Source organism: Felis catus, chromosome D1, assembly GCF_018350175.1.
Source record: "Felis catus isolate Fca126 chromosome D1, F.catus_Fca126_mat1.0, whole genome shotgun sequence".
NCBI lineage: Eukaryota > Metazoa > Chordata > Mammalia > Carnivora > Felidae > Felis > Felis catus.
Window position 1 is genome coordinate 2,197,309 of NC_058377.1, and position 15,067 is coordinate 2,212,375.

At 42.1% G+C, this 15,067-nt stretch overlaps 1 long non-coding RNA gene across 2 annotated transcripts in view; it reads right to left on the reverse strand.

Moving 5' to 3' along the window:
* Positions 1-15,067, reverse strand: part of LOC109491759 — a 55,842-nt gene that overhangs the window by 35,320 nt on the left and 5,455 nt on the right. Inside the window, exon 1 of one of the 2 annotated variants that reach the window (XR_006585863.1) lies at positions 7,375-8,191. The exons of the other annotated variant lie outside the window; for it this stretch is intronic. This is a non-coding gene — a long non-coding RNA (uncharacterized LOC109491759). Of the gene's footprint in view, positions 1-7,374; positions 8,192-15,067 lie in introns of those variants that run through there. 2 annotated transcript variants of the gene reach the window in all.

The window sequence follows — 15,067 nt, forward strand, 5'->3', positions numbered from 1 at the left end:
TTTCTCCTTCCTCTATCTTCTCCATCCTCAGAAAATGAGCCACCATCAGCCCTTCTGCTCATGATAAAGATCTAAGATTCTTGATCCCATGTCAACTCCTTCTCTAAGTCCTCCAGATTCTTCCTCACCTTTTCTCCATTTGTACATATATAGTCTAGTCCAAACCACCCTCCTGCTTAACTACCCCAGGAGCCACCTAAAGAGTCTCTCAACGTTCTCCAGGGCCTTCCTATAAATCCCGTCTGCCCAGAAGTGGTAAGCTCATTGACTACAAATCAAAACCACACGGAGACACCACCTCACACTGGTCAGAATGGCTAAAATGAACAACTCAGCAAACAATAGATGTTGGCGAGGGTGCGGAGAAAGGGTAACGCTCTTGCACTGCTGGTGGGAATGCAAACTGGTGCAGCCACTCTGGAAAACAGTATGGAGGCTCCTCAAAAAGTTAAAAATAGAACTACCCTACCATCCAGCAACTGCACTACTATTTACCCAAAGAACACAAAATTCTGATTCGAAGGGGCACATTCACCCCAATGTTTACAGCAGCGCCACTGAAAATAGCCAAAGTATGGAGAGAGCCCAAATGTCCATCGACGGATGAATGGATAAAGAAGATGTGGTTTATACACACGATGAAGTATTACTCAGCCATCAAAAATAATGAAATCTTGCATTTGCAACAACGTGGATGGAAGGTATTATGCTAAGCAAAATAAGTCAGAAAAAGGCAGATATCATATGATTTCACTCATATGTGGAATTTGAGAAACTTAACAGATGATCATAAGGGAAGGGAAGGAAAAGTAAGATAAAAACAAAGAGGGAGGCAAAACATAAGACCGTCTTAAACACAGAGAATATCCTGAGGTTGATGGGGGTTGGGGGGATGGGTTAAATGGGTGGTGGGTTTTAAGGAGGACACTAGTTGGGTTGAGCACTGGGTGTTCTATGTAAGTGATGAATCACTGGGTTCTACTGAAGCCAAGACCACACTGTATATTAACTAACTTGAGAATAAAAAATAAAAGAAAATAAAAAATATTTATAAATAAAATGTAACTCAGATTAAGTTACTCATCTCCTTAAAATCCTCAAGTTTCTTCTCACTCTATGTATTTATGTATGTATTTTGATAAAGAATTTTATTTTTTATTTAGAAAATGGAAAGCATGTATTTATAATGTGTTCTTTTTAAATATAATTTGTTGTCAAGCTCATTAGCATACAGTGTATACAGGGTGCTCTTGGCTTCAGGAGTAGATTCCCATGATTTATCACTTACAAACAACACCCAGTGTTCAACCCAACAAGTGCCCTCCTCAATGCCCATTACTCCTTCTTCCCTGTCTCCCGCCCCCCACCATCAACCCTCAGTTTGTTCTCTGTATTTAAGAGTCTTACGGTTTGTCTCCCTCTCGGTTTGTAACTATTTTTTTTCCCTTCTCCTCCCCCATGGCCTTCTGTTAAGTTTCTCAAATTACACATATGAGTGGAAACATATGATATCTGTCTTTCTCTGACTGACTTACTTCACTTAGCATGACACCCTCCAGTTCCATCCACGTTGTTGCAAATAGCAAGATTTAATTCTTTATTATTGCCAAGTAGCATTCCAGTGTATATATAAACCACATCTTTATCCATTCGTCAGTTGATGGACATTTGGGCTCTTTCCATAATTTGGCTGTTGTTGAAAGTGCTGCTATAAACATTGGAGTACATGTGCCCCTATGCATCAGCGCTCCTGTATCCTTTGGGTAAATTCCTAGCAGTGCTATTGCTGGGTCATAGCGTAGTTCTAGTTTTACCTTTTTTGAGGAAGCTCCACACTGTTTTCCAGAGCAGCTGCACCAGTTTGCATTCCAACCAACCGTGCAAGAGGGTTCCATTTCAGCACATCCTCTCCAGGATTTGCTGTTTCCTGATTTGTTCATTTTAGCCATTCTGACCGGTGTGAGGTGGTATCTGAATTGCAATGTATTTTCTTCTTAGGACTGCCTTTGCTGCGTCCCAAAGGGTTTGGACTGCATCTTTTCATTTTCATTTGTCTCCATATAGTTTTTTAGTTTCTTCTTTAATTGCCCATTTGAGCCATTTGTTCTTTAGTAGGATGTTCTTTAACCTCTACTCATTTGGGGGCTTTCCCAATTTTGTCTTGTGGTTGATTTCAAGTTTCATAGCATTGCGATCTGAAAATATGCATGGTATGTTCTCAAATTTTTTATATTTATTGAGGGCTGTTTTATGACCCAGTATGTGACCTATCTTGAAGAATGTTCCATGCACACTCGAGGAGAATGTGTATTCTTCTGCTTTAGTCTGAAAAGTTCTAAATATTTCTGTCAAGTCCATCTGGTCCAGTGTATCATTCAGGGCCATTGTTTCTCTACTGATTTTCTGCCTAGATGATCTGTCCATTGTTGTAAGGGGAGTATTAGAGTCCTCTGCAATTACCATATTCTTATGAATAAGATTGCTTATGTTTGTGATTAAGCAATTTATGCATTTGGGTTCTTTAATGTTGGGGGCATAAAGATTTATAATTGTTAGCTCTTCTTGATGGATAGATCCCCATAATTATGATATAAGACACTTCTTCAACTCTTGTTATAGTCTTTAGTTTAAAATCGAGTTTGTCTGATATAACTATGGATACTCCAGCTTTCTTTTGACTTCCAGTCAAAAGACAGATAGTTCTCCATCCCCTCACTTTCAATCTGAAGGTGTCCTCAAGTCTAAAATGAGTCTCTTGTAGAAAATATATAGATGGATCTTGTTTTTATTTTTTTAATCCATTCTGATACCCTCTGTCTTTTGATTGGGACATTTAGTCCATTTCGAGTTGTTATTGAAAGATACGGATTTAGTGTCATGGTGTTATCTGTAGGTTTCATGTTTGTGGTGATGTCTCTGGTCTTTCATGGTCTTTGCAGCATTCCACTCACAGAATCCCCCTTAGGATCTCTTGCAGGGCTGGCTTAGTTGTCATCAACTCCTTCAGTTTTTGTTTATCTGGGAAAGCCTTCTCTCTCCTATTCTGAATGACGGGGTTGCTGGATAAAGGATTCTTGGATGCATATTTTTCCTATTAAACACTTTGAATATTTCCTGCCACTGCTTCTGGCCTGCCAAGTTTCAGTGGACAGGTCTGCTACTCCTGTTATGTGTCTACCCTTATAGGTTAAGGCCCATTTGTCCCTAACTGCTTTTAGAATTCTCTCTTTATATTTTGCCAGTTTCACTATGATATGCTGTGTTCCTGATATGATATTCCTGTTGAATCTGAAGGGAGTTCTCTGTGCCCCCTGGATTTGGATGTCTGCTTCCTTCCCCAGATTGGGGAAGTTCTCAGCTATAATTTGTTCAAGTAAACCTTCTGCCCCTTTCTCTCTCTCTCTCTCTCTCTCTCTCTCCATCTTCTGGAACTCCTATGATATGGATATTAGTACATTTCATTGAATCACTTAGTTCTCTAATTCTCCCCTTGTGGTCTAGTATTTTCTTATCTCTCTTTTTCCCCGGCTTCATCATTTTCCATAATTTTATCTTCTATTTCACTTATTCTCCCCTCTGCTTCCTCCATCCTTGCTGTCACTGCAGCTAGTTTCTTTTCCGTCTCATTCACAGCATTTCTTAATTCATTGTGACTGTTTCTTAGTTCCTTGTTCTCTGTAGCAATAGATTCCCTGCCATCTTCTATGCTTTTTTTCAAGCTCAGCTATTAATCTTAGGATTATTTTTCCAAATTCTTGCTTAAATATATTATTTACATCTGTCTTGAGCAATTCTCTAGCTTTCATTTCTTCCTAGGATTTCTTTTGAGGAGAATTCTTCCATTTCATCATTTTGGCTTGTTTTCTGTCCTTTGCATGTTTTAATAGCTTGTTATGTGTCCTGCCTGTGAGCACTGCTATATTAAAAAGGGGTCATACGCTGTCTAGGGCCGGGCCCTTCAGGAAGTGTTTTTGCAGTGTGTAGCATGCTCTCCGTTGTTGTGACTCTGGTTGCTTTATCTTCGTACTCATAGTGGTGGTTTGGATCTTCCACAGTGTGCTTTGATATGCTCATTGAAGCAACTCTGTGGAGCCACTCAACTTGGCAGGGCACACGTCTGCCAACTCAGGTCCTCTATACAAGGAGTTCTGCCCACCTTGGAGTGGAGTCCTTGCAGGCTCTGGCCAGGTGCTGAGTCATAGCCACACCCTCGTGGAGGAGAATGTCTCCCGTCTCCTTCCCACTGTATTTAAGTTAAGATCAAGCTCTTTACCACGGTGCATAAAGCCACTCAACATTCAGCCTCAGGCAAAGCCTCCAGCCTCATCCCAACCACCTCTTTTCTTGTCCGCTATCTCCAGTCACTGTGAGTCTCAGATCTTCAGGATCATTCCTGGTTTTGGACTTTTGCCCAGCCTTTCCTCACTCTGGAAACATGTTCTATTCGATCATCCAATGACTGGCTCTTTCACGTCACTTCAAAGGTCTATTTCAAATGATACCTCGACAGAAAGGCTTCCTCACCACCCAGTATGAACTTGCTCTATCACTCCTTCCAACAAGAGTGCTGCAGACACGCATGCCTACATGCACACCTGAAAATATAAGTTCCACGAGGGTGGGAGTCTTCCTGTTTGTTGTTGGTGCTCTGATTCCCAACATTTAGGGTGTGGTAGCTAATAAAAGGTACTCACTGAATTAATGACTGCACTAAATTGTAGTTGCTGTTATTAATGGTCCTTCTTAATGTGAAGGACAATTTTCATCTTCTATACCTCTTACCATATTCTGTGACAGGATGGGGTGTGGCCCAAGTGCAAAAGGGGGAAACACCCTCTTTGTAGAAAGTGAGCAGCCTGCTACACAGAATTCAGCATCTGGTGAGAGTGGCTCTAAACCACCAACGACACTTGGTCTACAGTTGGCATCTATAGTCCAACTTGAAGTAGTCATTAGTCCCCAAGCCAGAGGACAGAACCTAGTGATGGAGAGGCAGCAGGTAACATGGGGAGGCACATGCAGGTGGGTGTGCATGATGGGTTTTGAGCAGGAGCCCAGCCAGTTGACAAGGAATTGGGATTGATAGACAAAAAGGACAGAGGCTCATTTCTAGAAGGAATGGACATCAAATTTGCTGACAAACTTCAGAAACCTGAGGTCAAAGAACAAAGTAAGGTTACCCATATTCACATAAGGTACAAAAGAGGGAAGTGGCTCAAGGGTCAGGCAGAAGCCCACCCTCAAGGGTGGAGACGGTGAGGGGACTTGATGACAAGTGTCAAGCTAAAAGCAGACTTGAGAGTGAACGAGTTATAATGTGAGGCTGTGTTCCATGCCGTGGGTGGTCCAGTCTGCTAGGAGGTCCCATGGATTGCTTTTCACTGCATCAGAACACTGTCAGCCACAAGACCCAAAAGCCCAGCTTTCTGCCTGCTGGTTTTGATCAATATGATAGATCTTCCCCCTCAGAGGCCTGTCTGAATCCTATTATTCTGCCTACACACATGTGGAGCTAAATTAATGATGATGACTCCAGGCTTCAGAGCATCTGTAAACTGTTATTATCACCGTCCACACCGCTGCTTTATTGATCTCCTCCATTAGGCACTGACTCAGTTTATGACCACTCTTTTTTAGGAAGCCAATAGGTTAACCTCCTTCTTTGTGTCTACCCATAGTCGGGATAAATGTAGACCTAGTAAAACTTGATATCCTTTCCTCCAGGCTCAGGGCAAAAAGGAATCTGCCTGGGGGTAAATTCATCACACTGGTTATATGAAATGAATTTACCAAACACTTCAATGAAACATCCTAACTCATTATGAAAATACAAGAACAAATTTAGGACTGACCACTGACCACACTTGGTGCATAGATAGTTCAATGTTCTCTCATCAAGGGGGGCGACGGGCGGGCGGGTGGGCGCGTGTGTGTTTCAGTTGGTTAAGCGTCTGACTCTTGGTTGCAGCTCAGGTCATGATCTCATGGGTTGTGAATTTGAGCCTTGGATCAGTTCCGTGCTGACAGCTCAGATCATGCTTGGGGTTTTCACTCTCTCCCTGCCTTTCTGCCACTCCCCAACTTTCTCTCTCTCTCTCAGAATAAATAAATACACAACTACAAAAAACAAAACATTCTCTCATCAAGGATGATTAGGAAAATGTTTCACTCCTTCTATTCTGAACTACTGTAACCTTTAATTTTGATGTTTTCTTGTGATGTTGGCAGGGGACCTACAGACTCCCTCTGGTGACTCAGTGCTTAGTTTTTACTATTCCAATCCGGCTTGTGGGGCCTTCTCTACACACACATATCACCTTCCACACAATGGGCCTCCATCACCATCTGGCACACAGTAGACGCTCCAGAAATGATGCCGAGAGATTGTACGAATGTTCCTTCTTAGGGAGAGGTGACTCTCTGGGACACATACATGGGACTTCTGCGATCAAAGCTGTGACCCATGGTTTTCTGAGCATTGTAGAAATGGAGTGGCCTGGTTGCCACAAAGAAAATCTTTAACAACCACTGGATAAAACAGGAATTCATTAATTCTGGGAGGCACATGTAGAGACACGCACGCATATAAACGCACAGACACATAACAGCAGGAGCACTTAGTGAATGCATGCAGGCATGTCCAGTGTGTGTTCTACATGGCTCATCTAAATGGAGGGGTAGGACTGTGTGACGTTCATTCGTGTTATGTCCTCTCTTACACGCAGCAAAGCATTGGGGGCTATAATCCAGTGCACGAGCAATGCTCAAGGGAGAGCAAACTAATGACAAGTTTGCTGCTCTTTTCACCCGTGCCTCTTTATTCTTCCAAACACTAATCTTTTCTCAAAATCCAATATTCGTGTAAGTGTTTTTGGAAGAGAGCCCAGTAGAAGGATTAGAGGGTCTTTGGGTGTGAGGGGAAAATCTAGAGTGCTTCCGCATGATGTCCACAGAAGGGGTTGAAATAGACAGGATGATGTGTCCCAAGCAGTGGTCAATGAATGCCATCATCAAATGAAGGCAGCCACATAGGGGAAGACATAAAAGTCGGTTTCCATCTCAGTCACGGGTAGAGTCTTCACCCAGCCAAAGTTTATGTCATTAAAATATCAGCAACTATTTAACAGCTCGCTTAAACATTTCCCACTTTTTCAGAAAGCTCTGATGCATAGTATAGATGAGGAGATTATAACATTACAAAACCTATTTGTCTCTGGAGATTTCTTGTTATGAAATTTGAGGGAGTTCTGACTCCTAAGCAGGGAACTTTGGATGTGACATTCTATTTAAACATCTGTTCAGCCAATATGTGATTACATATAATCTGCTTCAATCACATTTGGTTCACTGTTAATCAAAACCCAAAAGCTTTACCTTGTGCAATAGCTTTTTCTGTGTGTTTCCATAGTTTGAATCTAACGAAGCACATTTAAATGACTGCCAGGTGGTAAGCCCGTATGAAAGTTTCTGCTGTGCAATGTCCAAATTATGGATTTCTTGATTAAAAGGTGTTAATCATTATAAAAGTAACCTGAAAGCCAGGGAAAACAGGAAATGAACAGTTATATAATCATTCTTTCCATCTAAGTTGTTCAATATATTAAAAATGAAATTCTCTGTTGGAAGAACCAATGGATAGAACTAAATATGCTGTATTAATGCTTCCTCTCTTCTTTCTGATTTTCTAAATAACATCAGATTGAAAAATGTATACACTTTTAAAGTTTTTGTTTCCATACTGTGTTGTGTTTAAGAAAGCAAATCAGCAGTATCTTAATCCGTAGGATTTTCTCCCCTCGCTTACCAGTCAATATTGACATCGAAAGGTCTCACAGATAAACCCAAATGAAAGTCTTCTACTTCAAGAGTCCTCAGCCCTTTATCAATCATCAGTTTCCAGATTCAGCAACAAAAAAGGACAATTTGGTGTGTGTGTGTGTTTTGATTTTTTTCCCATCGCTTGGGCTTGTTCCTTTGGCCAATTTCTGCAGAAATAGTTAGAACTTCTCTTATCACTCTCTGAGTAGATTTTTCTAGTTTCTTCTTGCAGAGGAGGGGAATCATTTCATGAGCACTTACGGGAAGTTTTATGGCCACAAAATGAGGTGACAGGAGCCTGTTCCAGTGAGAAACTCCTGTTTGCAGGGAGTAGAGAGAGAAGAAGAAACAAAGAAGCCCAAAAGAATTTAAACTTAAGGGCACCTGGGTGGCTCACTCGGTTCAGCGTCCATATCTTGATCTCGGCTCAGATGGTGATCTCATGGTTCATGAGATCAAGCTTGGGATTCTGTCTCTCCCTCTCTGTCCTTCCTCCACTCATGCTCTTTCTCTCTCAAAATAAATAAACGTAAAAAAAAAAAATAAACCTAAACATTTTATCAAACGTGTATTAACAGGGAGTATTTGTGCATCTGTTTGAAGCACAGTTTTCTGTGTCAAAGAAACCATGGATTTTATTTCTATTGAAGATGACAGACGTTGGGGGCAAGTCATCCTCAGGCTGAATCCTATCTGCTCTCCATACCTGTGAAGATGCTGCTCACCTGTCAGGAAGGGTCTCAGTGGCCACTGGGCTCGGCGATTTCCTCAACTAGAGCTTAGATTATCCAGCAATGACTTTTAACCAACGATCAGATTATTTTCTCACTTAAGGAATCACTTTCTTATAAGTGGAAGGTAAATTGCATAGGACATTAATAAATATTGCTTCTTTCCTAAACTTATTTAAAAAAAATCTGGAGTTTCTCAAGCATGATGTGTATTACTGATGAATCCTAACACCAAAAGGAAGAAACAATGACAATTTAGGTACATACACAGATTACGCACACAAGTACAAACACACACACACACACACACACACACACAGCCCTTCAGTACAGATACTAATGAAACAAGGGCTTTTTGGTGCGTATCACCCATTTATTGGGCCATCACAACTTGCTCAGAAGCAAGAAGACAACTTTACCATCTTTCACGGCTTTTGCTTTATGCCCATTTTTTCTTCCCTTTCTCTAAATGGAATCTTAGTCCCCATAACAGTTTAAACCATATTTAGATAATTAACAAAGTGTGTCTAAATCCAGGTCATTCTAATATCTGTCTTCAGATTCTCACCATTTGCAAACTCCTTCCTGCCCTCAGCTTGCACCTGACTCAGTGAAGGAGGGTGAGGTAACCTCTCCATCCTCATACTTGCTCTCCCACTGTATTTCCTTCCACTCCCCAGACATCCCCGACCCTATAGGATTGGACAGGACGGGAAAGGGGCAGAGGGAATCGGGTCTGACTCTGGAACCCTCCACATATGCCAGAGGTCCAAGTACTAAGTTCTTCTCTCTTGGGTGATTTTGGCAGATTTTTAGAACCACAACCACTGAGGACCTCATACTTAAAGTTCTCAGGGGGCAATGCCCCGATGCCTGTCCTCCTAGTTTCTCACAACTTTCCCCCTTAGCCTCCAGCCTCAGCCAGTCTACCCCACACAGAATACCTCTGTTAGGATCATCTAATCCTCCTGGGCAATGTCTCCTTTGGGACAAATCAAGCCCAGTTTTCTTTCCACTAATTGGACTGTAGCTCCCTCCCTCCGTAACCTCTTCGCCCCTTCCTGCCAGTTCCAGGAAGCTTCTTACTTTTGACATTTCTGAGCATGAGCTCCAAATTCCTAAACTTCACATGAGCTTTGAATGATTCTTTGAAATCCCGTCTCTTGTGAGAAAAGGAAAGCACCCCTCTTCCCAAAGGAATGGAGGGGAAATGTGGCAGTGCTCCAGGAACATCTGTCTCTTTACCAAAGAACCTTCTCCCCATCTTGCACAACTACTCCAGTGTCTCACTTTCTGCTCTACACCCTGGAGGTGGGTGATGGATGCATGCCAACAGAATCTGTCTTTGGCTGCCTGATTTGGAAGTCCCGTACGTGGCAGGAGATGGGCAATGAGAAACGGGTCTCCAATTCCTTCCCTCCCTTTATGGTGGGGTTAAGGAGATGCCTTCAAGAGAAAAGGTTACCCAGGTGACAGACCTCCTGAAAAACACTGATAGATGCTTGCAGGGGCTACCGATGGAAGACTTTTGGCAGGATATATCTGATCTCTCTAGGGTTGTGGATGGAAAGCAAACCTGGAATCCATGGATTTATCAGGCGTAGATCCTTGGAAATGTCATGTGAGCTAAATATCGAACTAGATATGAAATGGAGCTGTTGTGGGGTGCCTGGGTGGCCCAGTTGTTTAAGTGTCTGACTCAGGTCATGATCTCACAGTGTGTGAGTTTGAGCCCCGCACATTGGGCTCTGTGCTGGCAGTGCGGAGCCTGCTTGGGATTCTCTCTGTCTCTCTCTCTCTGCCCCTCCCCTGCTCTCTCTCTCTCAAAATAAATAAATAAACTATAAAATACATAAAAAATAAAATGGAGATGTTTCACTGACTGAAACACCACCTTCCTGTGTAAGTAAGATCTCTGCACACACAATTGAGAGCCCCCTTACTCTGGGCCAAAGTGCAAGTCCATGCAGTAAGAAAGAGCCTGGGGACCAGCCTTGGCAGTGCCGGATGTCTCTCTGCTTTGGCTCTGCCTCATGATTACTTGTAGCCTTGAAATTATTATTAAAGCTTGAATTTGCATAAGATCTCCAATTCACGGGAGTCCGAACGGACAAACTGACATTTGATTAATAACTTAAATGTAAAAGTCAAAACTTCAAAACTTTTAAAAGGAAACACTGGAGAATATTTTTCTGGGCTTTGTAGAGAAGGGTTTCTACATAACAGCCAAAACTGTAATTCATTAAGGAAAGTATTAATACATCTACTTCATGAAAATAAAGACATCACCGAAGAAGTGAAACTGTGAGCCACTTTGACACACAACTCTTCAATAATGCACAACTACCAGAATTGGTCAGTACCAGAATTGGTCAGAACAAGACCACACTAAGATGGCGGCATGGGAGGCCCCAACCTTCCCTCCTCCCACGGATGCACGGAGTGTAACATATGGATCGATTTCTTCTGAGACAAAATCAGAAACTACTCAGGTTGTTTCTCCCAAGTATCAGGCAACTGAGAAAATACCCACACTGGAGTGGATAGGGTAAGGAAAGGCCCTACCCCAAACGCCACTCCAGGACAGAGCGTCATAATTGAGAGGGAACTGCCAGCTTCTCCTTGAGGAGCTGTGTGTTGAAACCACTCACTTGGTGCCCCAACTCTTAAGGCCAGTACTTAAGGGGTGGACCCCCACATCACTTAGCTCTGAGATCCAACTGGGGCTTGTATTCTCAAGTCCTATGGGACTAAAGTGAACAAAGGTACACCAACACTCCCTGAGGCTATCCTCCCCAGGCTCAGTGGAAGGATCAGACAGAAATACCCACCTCTCAGTTTTTCAGTGGAGGGGGTTTAAGTGCCTGTTTCCCCAGCTGCTGCCTGAGGATCCAGCTTCTCATGAGCCAGCATTGGGGTGTTGACTGGGATCCTCCCCAGGAGACCAAAAGAGATGGTGGGTACTCCCCCTGGCTTTCCCCTCTAGCTTGTTCCAACAATAAAATCAAGTCACCAGCTTCTCCCCAGAAGGAGCTGGTCCACACATTTATCATCCCAGCATTTGTGGTTGCCACACATGGGACAGGGTCTCAAATCATCTCACTTTGATGGTAAATGGGGTTTGTCATGCACAAGTACGAAAGAACCATATCAAACAACAAAAACAACATTATTAAATGAGCACACAAACATATTCTATAGTTACCCTCTTGGACTCAGCACAGAGGAAGTGGGCAAAAGTGCCCACGTCCATATCCCAGTTTCTTCCTGGAAGGAATATCACTGTGTACTGTCCCAGCTTCAGCCTGAGATCCCAGCTTCAAACAATCCAAACAATCTGCAGGTGGAAGGTGACTGGGATCCTCCCAGGAGCCCAGAAGAGCTGGGCAGCTCATCCCCTACCATCTCCTTTAGTAAAACTCCAACAGTAAAACAACATCTCCAGCTTCTCCATGGGAGGAGGTTGTCCACATAGCTAGCCACCCAACTATTACAGCTGCCACCCAGAGGACTGGGTTCCAAATCACCTAGTTCTAGGAGCTGATGTGGTTTGACATTCAGAAGTCCCCCAGGACCAGAGAAAACAAACACATGGTTCTATTTGGGCACAAAAGCCATTCCAGAAGCTCAGTACAGAGTGAGGAGGCAAAAACACTCAGCTTCCAGTTTCTTCCCCAGAGCAATGAGATGCATATCTAACCTTGTGACATTCCCATGTGCTTACTGAAGGTCAACCTTCAAATTATCCTTCACTGGGGAGTGTAAGTGTCAGGCAGTCAAGGGTCCTCTGGGAGCCTTAACAAGCATACGGGCATTTCCCGAGCCTGTGTATCACTGAAAACTCTTGGTACACCCTCATCTACTGGGAGCTACTGAAAACAAAGATGGTGGCCTGGATAACCACAAAGATTTAATAGGCAACTGGAAGTGCAGGCTGGGCTGCTGAAGAGGTTCCTGTCTTCTAGGAGGCTGGTCTGTCAAGACTAAGACAGGTGCATGTTTTATCTAACACACAGAAACCAGCACAGAGTCAAAAAAAAAGAAAAAGGAAAGCTCTCAAATAAAGAACCTCAATTCACAACTCGAAATACTAGAAAAAGAACAAATGAAGCCCAAAGTTATCATGGGGAGGGGGGAACAGCAAAGAAAGTCGGAGCAGAAATAAATAAAATGGAGACTGGAAAGGCAGTAGAAATGATCAGAACAATAAGAGTTGGTCGTTTAAAAACATGACAAAACTTTAGCTGGAGTAACTAAGAAAAACAAGAGCCTCAAATAAATCAAAATCAAAAAGGGAGGAGGAGACATTACAACTATAAGAAAGAAACAGTAAGGGTCGTAAGAAACTACTAGGAATGATCACATGCCAACAGATTAGGTAACCTGAAAGAAATGGATAAATTCCTAGAAAAATGCAGCCTACTGAAATTGAATCATGAGGAAATAGGAAATCTGAATATACCATCCCTCTCCCTCCATCCCTCCCCAACTTGTGCTCTCTCTCTCTCTCAAAAGAAATACACTTTATATACAAACGACCAAACAAAACTCATTTTGGGAGGCCAGCATTGCCTTGATGTCCCTAGTAAACAAGGATGTCACAAGGAAAGAAAATTACAGACCAACACTTCTGATGAAAAGAAATGCAAAAATTCTCAGCAAAATACGAGCAAACTGAATTCAACAGTATAGAAAAATGGTCACACACCACGACTGACACGTAGGCAAATCAATCCATGTGATACACTGCACTAACTGAATGAAGCATAAAAATCATATCATCATCTCAATAGATGCAGAAAAAGCATTTGACAAAATGCAACATTCTTTCACAACAAAAACTCTTACCAAAGTAGGTACAGAGGGATTGTATCTCAACATAATAAAGGCCATGTACGGCAAGCCTACCAGATAACGTTATAGTTGGTGATGAAAAGCTAAAAACTTTTTCTTGAAAACAGGAACGAGACAAAGATACACATTCTTGTTACTTTCACTCAACACAATATTGGAAGTCCTACGTAGAGTAAAGAAATGGAAATATATTTCATGCTCATGGGTTTGAAGAATGAATATTGTTGAAAATGTCCATACTACCCAAAACAATCTACTGATTCAATGTAATCCCTATCAAAATTCCAATGGCAGAAAGAAATAGAAGTAACGATTCTAAAATTTGTATGGAACCACAAAAAGACCCCACAGTGCTAAAGAACCTTGAGAAAGAACAAAGCTAGAGGAACCACACTTTCAGATTTATTTATTTATTTATTTATTTATTTATTTATTTTTATTTATTTTTGAGACAGAGAGAGATAGAGCACGAGCAGGGGAGGGGCAGAGAGGGGGGGAGACACAGAATCTGAAGCAGGCTCCAGGCTCCCAGCTGTCAGCACAGAGCCCGACGTGGGGCTTGAACTCACAGAGCGTGAGATCACGACCTGAGCTGAAGTCGGTCACTCAACCGACGGAGCCACCCAGGTGCCCCACACGCTTTCAGATTTAAAACTGTATTACGAACCGGTAGTAATCACAACAGTATGGTGTTGGGATAAAAACAGACACATATATCAACAGAGCAGAGCAGAGAGCCCAAAAACAACTCCATGTATATATGGTCAGTTAATTTTCTACAAAGGCACCAAAAACACACAGTGGAAAAGGTAGTTTCTTCAATAAATGATGCTGGGAATATTGATAAATGGGAAAATTGGACAACACCCAAAAGAATGAAACAGGAACCTTCTTTCTACCATACACAAAAATCAGCTCAAAATGGATTAATGACTTGAATATAAGACCTGAAACCACAAAAATCCAAGAAAAAACTATGGGGGGGGGGTAAGTTCAATGACATTGACCCTGGTAATGATTTTTAGATTTGGCATCAAAAGCATTGGCAATGAAAGAAACAAGTGGGCTACACCAAAGCACAATGCTTCAGTTCAGTGCAGCAAAGGAAATTATCAACAAAATTAAAAAGGCAAATGTATGGAATAGGAGGAAATATTTGCAAACCACATAGCCAGTAAGGGCTGTTACCCAAAATGTACAAGAAATTCATAAAACTCAATGGCAAAAAAAATAATTAAAACATGCAAAGAACATGAATACACACTCCCCCGTCCCATAAAAGCCACACGAATGGCCAACAGGTACATGAAAAGGAGTTCAACTCACTCATCATCGGGGGAATACGAATCAAAACCACAATGACATATCACCTCACATCTGTTAGGATGTCTCTTATCAAAAACAAAAAAGATAAGAAATGATGGTGAGGAGGCAGACAAGAGAAACCCTTGACACCTTTGGAAGGAATGTAAACTGGTGCGTCCACTGTGCAAACAGCGTGGAGGCTCATCGAGAAATTTAAGACAGAAGGACCACATGATCTAGCAATCTGCTGTCGGGGTAAATATCCAAACACAAGTCACTATCTTGAAGAAATTTCTATACTCTCATGTTCACTGAAGTGTTACTTAGGAAAGCCATGATGTGAAACTCACACAAGCGTC